Source organism: Gopherus evgoodei, chromosome 22 (assembly GCF_007399415.2).
Source record: "Gopherus evgoodei ecotype Sinaloan lineage chromosome 22, rGopEvg1_v1.p, whole genome shotgun sequence".
Classification (NCBI taxonomy): domain Eukaryota; kingdom Metazoa; phylum Chordata; order Testudines; family Testudinidae; genus Gopherus; species Gopherus evgoodei.
In genome coordinates this window covers 8,094,516-8,105,449 of record NC_044343.1, presented here as the reverse complement: position 1 = coordinate 8,105,449, position 10,934 = coordinate 8,094,516, and the positions used below count along the sequence as shown (strand labels likewise).

General features: G+C 56.5%; 1 long non-coding RNA gene across 1 annotated transcript in view; it reads left to right on the top strand.

Annotated features, from left to right (window-relative positions):
* LOC115638708 overlaps nt 1-10,934 on the top strand; it is a 72,863-nt gene continuing 61,929 nt past the window's right edge. Inside the window, exon 1 of the long non-coding RNA XR_003997505.1 lies at nt 1-154. This is a non-coding gene — a long non-coding RNA (uncharacterized LOC115638708). The remainder of the gene's footprint in view (nt 155-10,934) is intronic.

Genomic DNA, 10,934 nt, shown 5'->3' with positions numbered 1-10,934 from the left:
TTGGTCGTGGGTTGTGGAGGCCCCAGCAGGCCAGGGGCCGTCTCACACCAGGGGCCAGCTCCACTCCCCACAACGGAGACCCCAGGGGGCATTGGGAAGGTGACCCCCATCCAGACCTTGCAGGGAGCAGGACGTGGCTGTGGAAGGGATTCAGGTAGGAGGTTCCCACTGCCTCCTCCTCTGGTTGGTTTCCTTTGCAGTCCTGGGTTTGGGTCTTATCCTCCCCAGCCTGGGCCCCACCTGCATCTCCTCTCAGACTTAAGGGAGCAGAGTGAGGCCTCCAGCTGAGGAGGAAGAAAGCTATCAGCTCCCCCCTCGCTCTACCCGAGCCAGGAAGCTGGATGAGTCCAGGGCTGCCCAGAGGATTCAGGGGGCCTGGGACAAAGCAATTTCAGGGGCTCGTTCCATTAAAAAAAAAGTTGCAATACTATAAAATACTGTATTCTCGTGGGGGCCCCTGTGGGGCCCAAGGCAAATTGCCCCACTTGCCCCCCGCCCCCCGGGCAGCCCTGGATGAGTCTCCACCTTAATGCCGATTACGGTGCTGGGGCATGATAGTTGGAACATGCACAGCTCCCCCTATGGGCCATGGGCTGGCACTGCTGCCTGGTGCAAGTCTCCACAGGCCGCTAGGGACCAGCCTCGCCGCCTCTCTCAGCCCTGAAGAAATTAACTCTTTGGAAACCGTGAGCATATCTGTCAGCACAAGGGGAGGCCCTGCCCGTGGTTGGAGGGCTAGGCCTGGTCAGGGCTTGAATGGGAGATGGCCAAGGAGACCCAGGCTGCAGTAGGGAACTGTGTTGGTGACTCCGTGTGCTGAGCTTGTCTCAGTGTGGTGCCAGAGGGCACTACAGAGCCCACTGCCCTTTTCTGCATGGGTGGGGTTGTTCATATCAGTGTCCTGGCCCAGTTCCAGTCAGGTTAATTACATTCCACTGACCTAAATTCCCCATTATTTCAACTGAATGAACTGTTCTTTGCTCCCTATCCTAAAACTGCGGCACATTGCTGCTAGGCGGCTGTTAAACGTGTTCCACCCCAGAGGTGGCTGCATTAACAGTGGGTGAGTAGTCCCTATGCAGAACTGCTTGGTGGCTGTTAAGCAGCTGCCATGTTGCACCCCAGAGGTGGCTGCATTAACTGTGGGTGAGAGGCCCTATGCAGAACTGCTTGGTGGCTGTTAAGCAGCTGCCATGTTGCATCCCAGAGGTGGCTGCATTAACCGTGGGTGAGTGGTCCCTATGCAGAACTGCTTGGTGGCTGTTAAGCAGCTGCCATGTTGCATCCCAGAGGTGGCTGTATTTCAGTACTGAGGCCAGGTCTACACTACACACTTACTTTGGCATAACTACATTGCTCAAGGGTGGGAAATCCATCCTCCTGAGTAGTTATACTGACCATAACCCCCAGCGTATGTCGGCGGGAGATAGGTACCACCTCTCACGGAGTAACTAAGCTGACGGGAGCGCTCTCTCCCATTGGCTGAAAGCGTCTTCGCCAGAAGCACGACAGCGGCGTAGCTGCGTACAGCTGATGCAAGTCTGTAGCGTAGACCTGTCCTGAGTGAGCGACGCTTATGCTGCATTGCCATGTGGCTTTCAAACAGCAGCTGGGCCCTTCCCCAGAAGCGGCTGCATTTCTTGGCTGAACGACTCCTCTAAGACGCAGCAGGATGGCTGTTTAACAGCATCTGTGTTCTGCCCCAGAAGTGGCCGCAGTCCAGCGGAGGGTGAGATAGATGGTTACAAGCTGCCTCCTGCCTGGAGAGCCTTGGCCGAAAGGTGTTATATAAAAATGCGAAGTGGAATTGTGATGGTTATATAAACCCGCCTAAGTCTGAGTTTGGCTGGCAGTCTGGAAACTGCAGCATCGGGAGGGCTATAATTGTACACAGCCTGCACGGAGAGATTTATTCATGGCCTGTGGATTTTATTTGACCTTTTGGAAATATATATAGTGGGAGAGGAACTAATTGGCTTGCTCTAAAATCTCCCTGGGTGGCAGGGAAAACGGGTCTGAACTCCCAGCCTCTTCCAATGAATGGTGCCTCGGACAGTGACAGCTCCTCCTCTGCAGGCCTGGCCTGGTCCCCACTGTGCTTGAGCTCTCAGCGTTAGCTCTGCTTGGAGGCCTGATGCATGAATCCCACCGCTGGGACCTCACAGCTCCTACCCCGCCACTGAGGGCACCCCAGAAAGGGAAACTTGCCAGTCAAGATCTTCCAAAGCTTCCAGTCCAGGGGATGTTTGGCAGTGTCCGTCGGGAGTGCTTTGCATAGATTGGTTGGCCGCTGGCTGGCTTGAGCAAGGCAAGGGCGGGAAGCTTAGAGAAGGGAGTGTGAGCTAATGGGTGGAACGCTGGAGGGCAAGGGAGGAAGCTGCAGGTTGGAATCGAGGGGCACCAGCAGAGCAAGGGTGGGGGGAGCCCCTAACTGAAATGGCAGCCGAGCAGTGAGTTGGGAAAGATGGGCATTTGCAGCTGTGCGAGCCCTGGACTGAAATAGCAGATAGCGCTATGGGTTGGGATGGAGGGACACTAGCGGGGGGGACCCTGGATTGATATACCAGGGAAACTGGGGTCAGGAGGAGCATCTGTAAAAGCTATATGTGTGGAGGGAGGCAAGGACTGGGATAGCGAGGGCTGCAGGCCGGAATTGAGGAGCACTGGCAGCAGGGGTGGCTTTTGCTTTTTTGCCGCCCCAAATGCAGCAATCAGGCAGCTTTTGGCGGCTTGCCTGCAGATCTGCTGGCCCCGCAGCTTTGGCGTAGCCGCTGCCGAATTGCTGCCGAATCCGCGGGACCAGCGGACCTCCCGCAGGCAGCCTGACTGCCGCCCTCGCAGAGACTGGCAGGGCGCCCCCCCCCCCGCCGGTGGCTTCCCGCCCCCAGCACGCGCTTGGAGCACTGGTGCTTGGAGCCGCCGCTGACTGGCAGAACACTAGCGGCATGGGTAGCACCAGACTCAGACAGCAGGGGATTCAGAGATTGATGTTGATGGGCCAGGCTGGGGGAGTTTGCACAGAAGGAGGCTGGTCAGCAGCTCCTGTTGCATGGGGGCGACGGGCTTTGTCTGGGCAGCAACTCGGTCGGTGCTGTCCTTGCGGATTGATTGCCCTGTTTACAATTAAAGCCGGCACGGGAGGGGGGCGCGCGCTCCTCTCTGCCTTTACGAGGCAGTCGTTATTTATGAGGCAAACAGAAACGGAGGTGTAAAAATGGAAATTATATTTCAAAGCTGTAATAAGAGGCATTCATCAGGCACCCTGGAACCCACCTCACCCCCTGCTGCTATCTCAGCTGCCTGGCTTAACTTTCCTTCGGCTGGCCTGTAAACTGAGGGACAGATGATCTGAATGGGAGGCCCATGAACTAGCAATGGGGCTGGTTCGGTGTCGGGGAGGAAAATCCCCTCTTGCTGAGCTGGGAGTGCCCAGATCACTGCTCTTCTCGTTATGGGGGTGCCCGGGGCATGGTGAAGGCCTCGAAGCAGAGTCCTGCACTTAGGACGGAAGAATCCCATGCACTGTTACAGACTAGGGACCGAATGGCTAGGCAGCAGTTCTGCAGAAAAGGACCTAGGGGTTACAGTGGACGAGAAGCTGGATATGAGTCAGCAGTGTGCCCTTGTTGCCAAGAAGATTCACAGCATTTTAGGCTAAGTAGGGGCATTGCCAGCAGATTGAGGGACTTGATCATTCCCCTCTATTCAGCATTGGTGAGGCCTCATCTGGAGTTCTGTGTCCAGTTCTGGGTCCCACACTACAAGAAGGATGTGGAAAAATTGGAAAGAGTGCAGCAGAGGGCAACAAAAATGATTAGGGGGCTGGAGCACATGGCCTATGAGGAGAGGCTGAGGGAACTGGGATTGTTTCTTCTGCAGAAGAGAAGAATGAGGGGGGATTTGATAGCTGCTTTCAGCTACCTGAAAGGGGGTTCCAAAGAGGATGAAGCTCCTCTGTCCTCATTGGTGGCAGATGACAGAACAAGGAGCAATGGTCTCAAGTTGCAGTGGGGGAGGTTTAGGTTGCATATTAGGAAAAACTATTTCAATGATGGCGAAGCACTGGAATGGGGTTCCCTAGGGAGGTGGTGGAATCTCCTTCCTTAGAGGTTTTTAAGGCCTGGCTTGACAAAGCCCTGGCTGGGATGATTTAGTTGGGGGTTGGTCCTGTTTTGAGCAGGGGGTTGGACTAGATACCTCCTGAGGTCCCTTCCAACCCTGAGATTCTATGATTAAGCCCATGGGCGCACTGGCATTCTGGGGTGAACCTCCCCACACTGCCTCGTATCTTTGCTATGGGCTTGTCTGGCTGCTCAGAACAGGGAAGGGGCGGCCTGCAGGCAAAGGCAGGAAGTGGCTTATTAGGAATTGCAGGCCATTGGAGCCGGGTAGCGGCCGGTACCACCAGTGCTAGGTTGTACGCCCTGACTGGGGTGGCACAGACAGGGCCATGACCCCGCCTGTGGGGTTAAGAAACACTCTAGTCCCTTTGCTCCTGTCAGTTTCCCCCAGCTGGGAACTTGCCAACGATTTTCAAATGGCTTTAGGGAGACCAGGGCGTTTTTCTAGCAGAAAGGCAGCAAAGGGCGACTGGGAGTCAGGGGGGTCACCCAAGGGGGTGCGTGGCAGAACCGGGAACTGTAGCCAGAGCCCCCGAGGCCAGTGCCGGTGCCTGACCCTCAAGGCAGCCAGGAGGACCGCGGGTGAGGAGGGTGTGACCGGTGCGTTTAACACTCACAAAGCCCTTCAGGAAAGGAACCTTATGATTCATCATGGGTTGGGTGAATGGGGCTGCCTGTTTGATGGTGTTATGGATATGTGTGGATTGTTATCCCCTTTGACCTGAGCAGCTAGACAAAAATCCAGGATCCTGTGAGTGATTCCGGATGGGAGAAATTGAGGCTGGAGTCAGGTGCCTTTAAGGCAAACTGTTTATCTCCCAAGCCTGTGCCAAGTCCTGTTTCCCTGAACACGGGGGGGACCAAACAACGGGAGATGATTTCTGTGCTCACAGCCCAAAAAAGCCTCTTCCAGCCAGCACACCGGGTGCATCTGCACCTTCCTTCTCTGGGTCTGTCTGCTTCTCTCCTGCATCTGTCCCTGCCTCCAATGCGTCTGCTGAGTCGCTTCCTGGTTGTGCAGCCCCTACGCACACTCTTTTACCCAGACCAATACCCAGCCAAGCCTCTACCCCTGTAGTTCCAATTCTTGGGCTGACTCACACGGGCCTTAGTTTTAGGTGGGGGCTGCTAGAAAGCTTAATTGTTTTTACAGCTGTTTTGAATGAAGGGCAGTGATTAAACCCCACAGCTCCAAGGAAGTGGAACCAAATCTGTGACAGGGGCTATTCACTAAGCAAAGAGTTTAGCAGAGCCTGCGGCAGTATGGGCTAGAGGGTGGTGCACTGGGTGGGGATTCAGGAGACTTAGAAGCTAGTCCTAGCCCTAACTTGGGGGGTGACGTTAGGGAGGTCACTTCCTCTCCCACCCTTGTTTGCCTTGTCTGTTGAACCTGCATTCTCTTTGAGGCAGGGACTCTCTTGCTGTGCAGCGCCTGGCACAACAGGGCCTCTCTTGGTTACCATAATATTAACGCCAGCAGCCCACACTGTTGAGATCCTGTGCATGCACTTCATCTTTCCATTTTTAAGCTTGCATCTGAGAAAATAAACTACACACAATTGCCAGCTAGGATTATAGGCAGCAGATGAGCCCATTGACTCATAAATTACCTTGTAAATTACCTCATTTCTGTGCTTTTCCCATTATAGGCGAGACAGACAGGGAGCAGAGAGAGAGGAGATGGTGACAGAGCAGAACTGACCAGCCCCAGGGACCTGGGTTCTGCAAACCCAGGGAGGGGGACTGGATGACAGGGGCATGTGTGGGGAGGGAACCTTTGGTCTCAGTGTTAGAAGAAAGGCGAGTTAACCCTTTCACCAGCGATAGTCCCAATTCATTTCTTTCTGGCCAAGGGCCCGGATGAAAGGCAGGTACAGAGTGGGTCTGGGGAGGGAGCACAGAGAGCAAAAGGAAATCAACAGATCCAAGCAAAGCAGGAAAGGTGGGTGAAGGACAAATAAGTGCTGGCGAGTGGGCGATAACATGGCAGCCGTGCGTGTCGCCCCTAAGCCACGGGTGGGATGACAGGATGGGCATCCCCCAGCACAGGGGGAAGATGTGCTGTGCTGTGCCTTTCAAAGGTCAGGCCTTATCTGCAGGCTAATATCCGGTGACCTGCAGCCAATAAAGAGCCACTAAAGATTGAAAAGAAAAGAGTTCCCAATCTCTAACTGCAAAAGGATCAGGCTGTGACTCACAGGGAGGGATTGGTCCTGTGAATAAAACATGGTGAGGAGTTATCCCTGGGAGAGCAGCGCTGGCCAGGACTGTTCAGACACTTGCTGGTATTTCCTGGGGCCTGTCCCCAGACAGTGCTCCATCCCCACGTTCCTTCTACCCTGGCCTTCCTGGGGCTCCAGCAATGAACCCCTGAACCAGCCTGCCAGGGATCCCTGACCCCCACTGCCTTTGGCTATTACCTGATCTGCAGATGCTCCACTCTCCCGGGCCATTCTGGACTGATGAAATGAAATCCAAGCTGTGCAAACGGCAGCCGTACGCCCATGCCAAAACCACCTCTGCCCAGCTCAGCCGATCTCTGGGCCAGGCTGAAAAGCAGGACTGGGCTATATAGGACCCCATTCGAGAAAGGTGCAGCACCCAGCAAGTCCCACTGAGGACAGTGGAGAATCCCCAGCCACCAACAGCCTCACAGAGAACAACAAAGATCCCTTCTCACCCCATGTGGCAAATGAGGGCCAACCCCCCCAGCACTGAGATGGGTGGCAGCTGCTGGGTGCTGACAATCTGGTCTCATGCTCCCCCCCCCCCGCTCCTCCCCCAAAACCCCAGCAGCGACTCTCTGCCTGGCTTAGCCCTGGGACCCGCACACCCCCGGGGGAGGGGATGCAAAGACAGAGCCTGCAAGAGGCAACTGTGCGTGGATGCAGCATGGGACGCCCACCAGGCCCCTCCTCTGCCAGCGACCCACCAAGGGGAACTCGGTCAGAGCCTGCTCAGGTGGATTCCAGGGGGTTCCTGCTGCCCCCAGCTGGCCACTAGGTTTTGAAGCAGAGCAAGAGGCCAACGGGTTTGCAGGGTGACTGGTCTGCCAGCGGAGGGGCTCTGTTGGAATCTCCCTGTGGGTAACAGAGGCAAGCAGGCTGTGCAGGTATTGCTCAGCCGCTGGGCTGGGCTCTCCATAGGGACCGACTCGCACTGGATTTCCATGGGGACCTGGGGATCTAACGCCCATCTTCCCCTTAGGCAAGCCCAGCCTGGCATCCCGGTTCTGCAGGGCGGCATTGTGTTATCAGCTGTGCCTCCAACTTGCCCAGGCCACTTGAAACTTGAGGGCATAGGAGGTGTCCCCCCCATCACCCTTTGGGGGGTGCCCTGCTGGGCCCGCTGTAATGTCCCTTGCCCCCAAGAGCACACCCATGCCCAGCAGAGGTGGGGCAGCCCTTCTCGGCCTTCCCAGGGCTGCTCTCACAAGTGACCATGCTGCATGGATGCTAGAAGTAGGGAGAGCAGCTGGCACGGTGCCCTTGCCCCTTGCAGACACAGAGCGTCAAATCAGAGAATCCTGCCCCCCAATTCGGGAGGGGAGCTGAATCCTGAACCCGCTGGGTCTGGAAAGCTGCTCTGGCAGTGCCGGGGGGGGACGGGACGACTCAGGAAGCACAGGGGCCCTGGTGCAGGACTGCAGTCTGTCCCAGCCGGTCCCTGGCAGAATGGGTGGGGCAGGTTCTCCCCAGCTCCCAGCGCAGTGGGGTGGCTCAGGCCAGCGTGCAGGCCCTGCACAGCTGCTCCCAGCTGGGACGGGAGGCAGCAGCGAGATAGTTTTGAGGAAGGGAATCGATAGCATTGATCGTCAATCTGCATGCAGTAATGGGAGAGGGACGGAGCAGGGCCTGGAGCAGTCGCCTGGGGGGCCTGGATGTCTCTTGGGTCACCAACACACAGCAGCTTTTGCTGTGCATAAGCTCCCATTCCTATCGGCATGCCTTATCCTGCATGTGCATGCAACCAGCCCCGTACCCGGGTCCCTACACACACACTACACGCATCAAATTACACGTACATTCACGTGTGACCTGCTTGGCACACTTACATCCCCACACATGCTACATGGGGGAAGACCCTTCCTGTGTGCATATCCACACAGCATGTGCAATGATGTGTTACATGCTTTGCACACCTACACCCCCAGGTAACATGCATAGATTCACCCCTGCATGTATGAACACACACACACTACCTGCAATGTACATCCCCACAGATGTGACACACACATAGTCATGACAACATCACCTGTTTTGCATGTATTCTAACACAGGCCCCACTGCACAGGCCATGGCCATACACCCACATGTATGGAGAAGCATGTAAACCCCATGTTCTTTTTTATCTACTACTCATTATCCTATGGGAACACACCTCCCTGCTCACCCCTGCTGTTCCTGCACCAGACAGGACCCGGCCCATGGCTTGACTCAAAGGAGCTCCAGTTCTGCTTTGGGGGGAGGGAGCAAAGTCACTTGGGCCAGTCTCAGATGAGGCGGCAGCATGACCCAGTGGGAAGGGGATTGGACAAGGACACGTGGCATCTGGGGTGAAATTCTAGCACCATTAACATCAATGGGGCCAGGATCTCAGCCTTGGGTTCAGCCAGAGGCCGGGGAAGGGGGGAAGAGGAGGGGCAGAAGAAGGGGCTGGGCTGGGAATTAAGGCCTGATTCAACTGGGAAGATATTCATCAGCAAAGCGCTTTGGCGTGTGCTTACGGCTCCTCCAGGTCCATGGCAGAGCCCTCAGTTCACCCTTTGCTGAGCCTATGCCCCTGCGCTCCCTGTCTGCCTCTGCCCCAGCTGTGCACTTACCCCCCTGCTAGAGAACAACATTCCACCCTCCCCATGCTAATTGCTTCCTTCCTAAGTAGCTGCTGATGGTTCCCTCCCTGCACTCCCTGGGAGCAGATGTCTGCCAGTGGATCCTGCACATCCAATTAAGCATCAGCTGGTGAGGGCTGAGCCAGCTTTTGCTGGGGATGTCACCAGGGCCGCCCTCTGGCCCCCTCCCAGCACCTCCTGCTGTCCGTCCTCACCCAGCCAGGGGCCAGTGATGGTAGACGCTCTCTCAAGGGGCGAGTCTCTTCTCTAGGGAGGCATTTTTACCTCTTTTCTGCAGCAGTTGCTCCTGCCCCACTCCCTACAGCGCCTCCTGCTGGGAGAGGCCAGGAGTGGAGTAGCCAGGAACTGGCCCCCCACATCCAGCGCTCCTGCCCCGCTCCCTACAGCACCCCCTGGTGCAACAGGCTGGGGCTTGCGTAGCCAACAGCTCCCCCTGCCGCACACCCTGCGTGGGAAAACTAGAACTGGAGTAGCCAGGACCTCCTCCCCCAGCAAGCACTGCTGCCCTGCTCCTGACAAGCGCCCCCTGCTGGCATTGGCTAGGACTCCAGCAGCCAGGGGCTCCCACACAGCTGGCTCTCCCACACCGTTCCCGGCAGCGTCCCCTTTCAATACCTCCACCCACTCCACGGGTAGGGGAGGTGGGTTTGCACTGGGAAATGGAGACGCTGCTTGTTGGCCAGGTGAGCGGTGCAGATGCATTTCCCTGGGAGCTGGCGCCTTCCCACGAAGGGCCCTGAGGTGCTTGAGGGTCTGGGAGGGAAGGGGAATAAACAGACCCGAGTGAAAATAGGAGAGAGAGAGCTGGAAAAATCAAGATAATTCCAACCAAGTTGTTCCATTCTCTGGCCCCCTCCTAGGGGAGCGGGGAGGCAGAGGCTGCAGCTAATTAGGCTCTGATCCCAGCCAGGATCTCCGAACGCTGCCTGTCACTCCCTTTGCGTTTGTAACTCAGAGCAGCATCTGGACAGTGAGCTCGGGAGCAGGGCAGGGATTCCGCAAGCCCAGAGAGGGGCCTGGGCCCAGCCGCAGCTCTGTTAACGCTCCACGTGGAAAACGCAGCGGCATCACTTCCATATTCCAGCCCGGCAGGATGAAGAACAGACCATGCACCCAGCCATGACCCAGGCACGGGGGCCGGGGCACCCCCATCCGGTTAATTGTACTACAGTTGTACTCCCTGCCTCAAACCTAAATAGCCAAGGAAGGCTAAAGGTGGGGGGAGGAAGGATTATTAGCCCTGTTTTGTAGGTGGGGAAACTGAGGCACAGAACAACCACATGGCTTTCTCAAGGGCACACGGGGAGTCTGTGGATGAGATCTCTTGCGTCCCTCATTGACAAGGCCAGCCTTGCTCTGGACTCCTTGTCCTGCTGGATAAAGCCATCATGTCTCCCAGCACTGGACACCGGCAGCACGGTCCCTCCCATATGGACTAGCCTGTGATAGCTGAGCCTGGACTCAGTGACCCAGCAAGTCCCCTCCAGTCCTGTCTGTAGTGTGAATGGGATGCTGCCAGGGCACCATATCGTGCCCCGGGGAGATGCTGTCATACGCCATTACATCCCTCTGCATCGTCACCCTACTGCATCTTGACACGATGCAGCATCACCACGCGTCATCACACCATCACCGTGACACAGCATCTCTGACTTCACCCTGTCACAACACTGACGCCTCACCAGGTCACCCTGGGTGGGCACCGGGGGGGCCCCCCAATACTGTCACTTGGTGGTACGTTGCCAGACACCATGGAGATGCCATGCGGTCCTTGGGGGTTTGTGTCTTGCGGGCTCCCCTGGAGAAAGATGGATCGCCCCAGAGAACGAGGACATGGAAGGGCATGTACACAGCAGATACAGATTTGCGGGAGTGACTGTCCTTGTGTTCCAGATTTGTACAGTGCCTAGCACAATGGGGTCCTGGCCTGGGACTAACTCATTAGCTCTTGGCTGGCTACC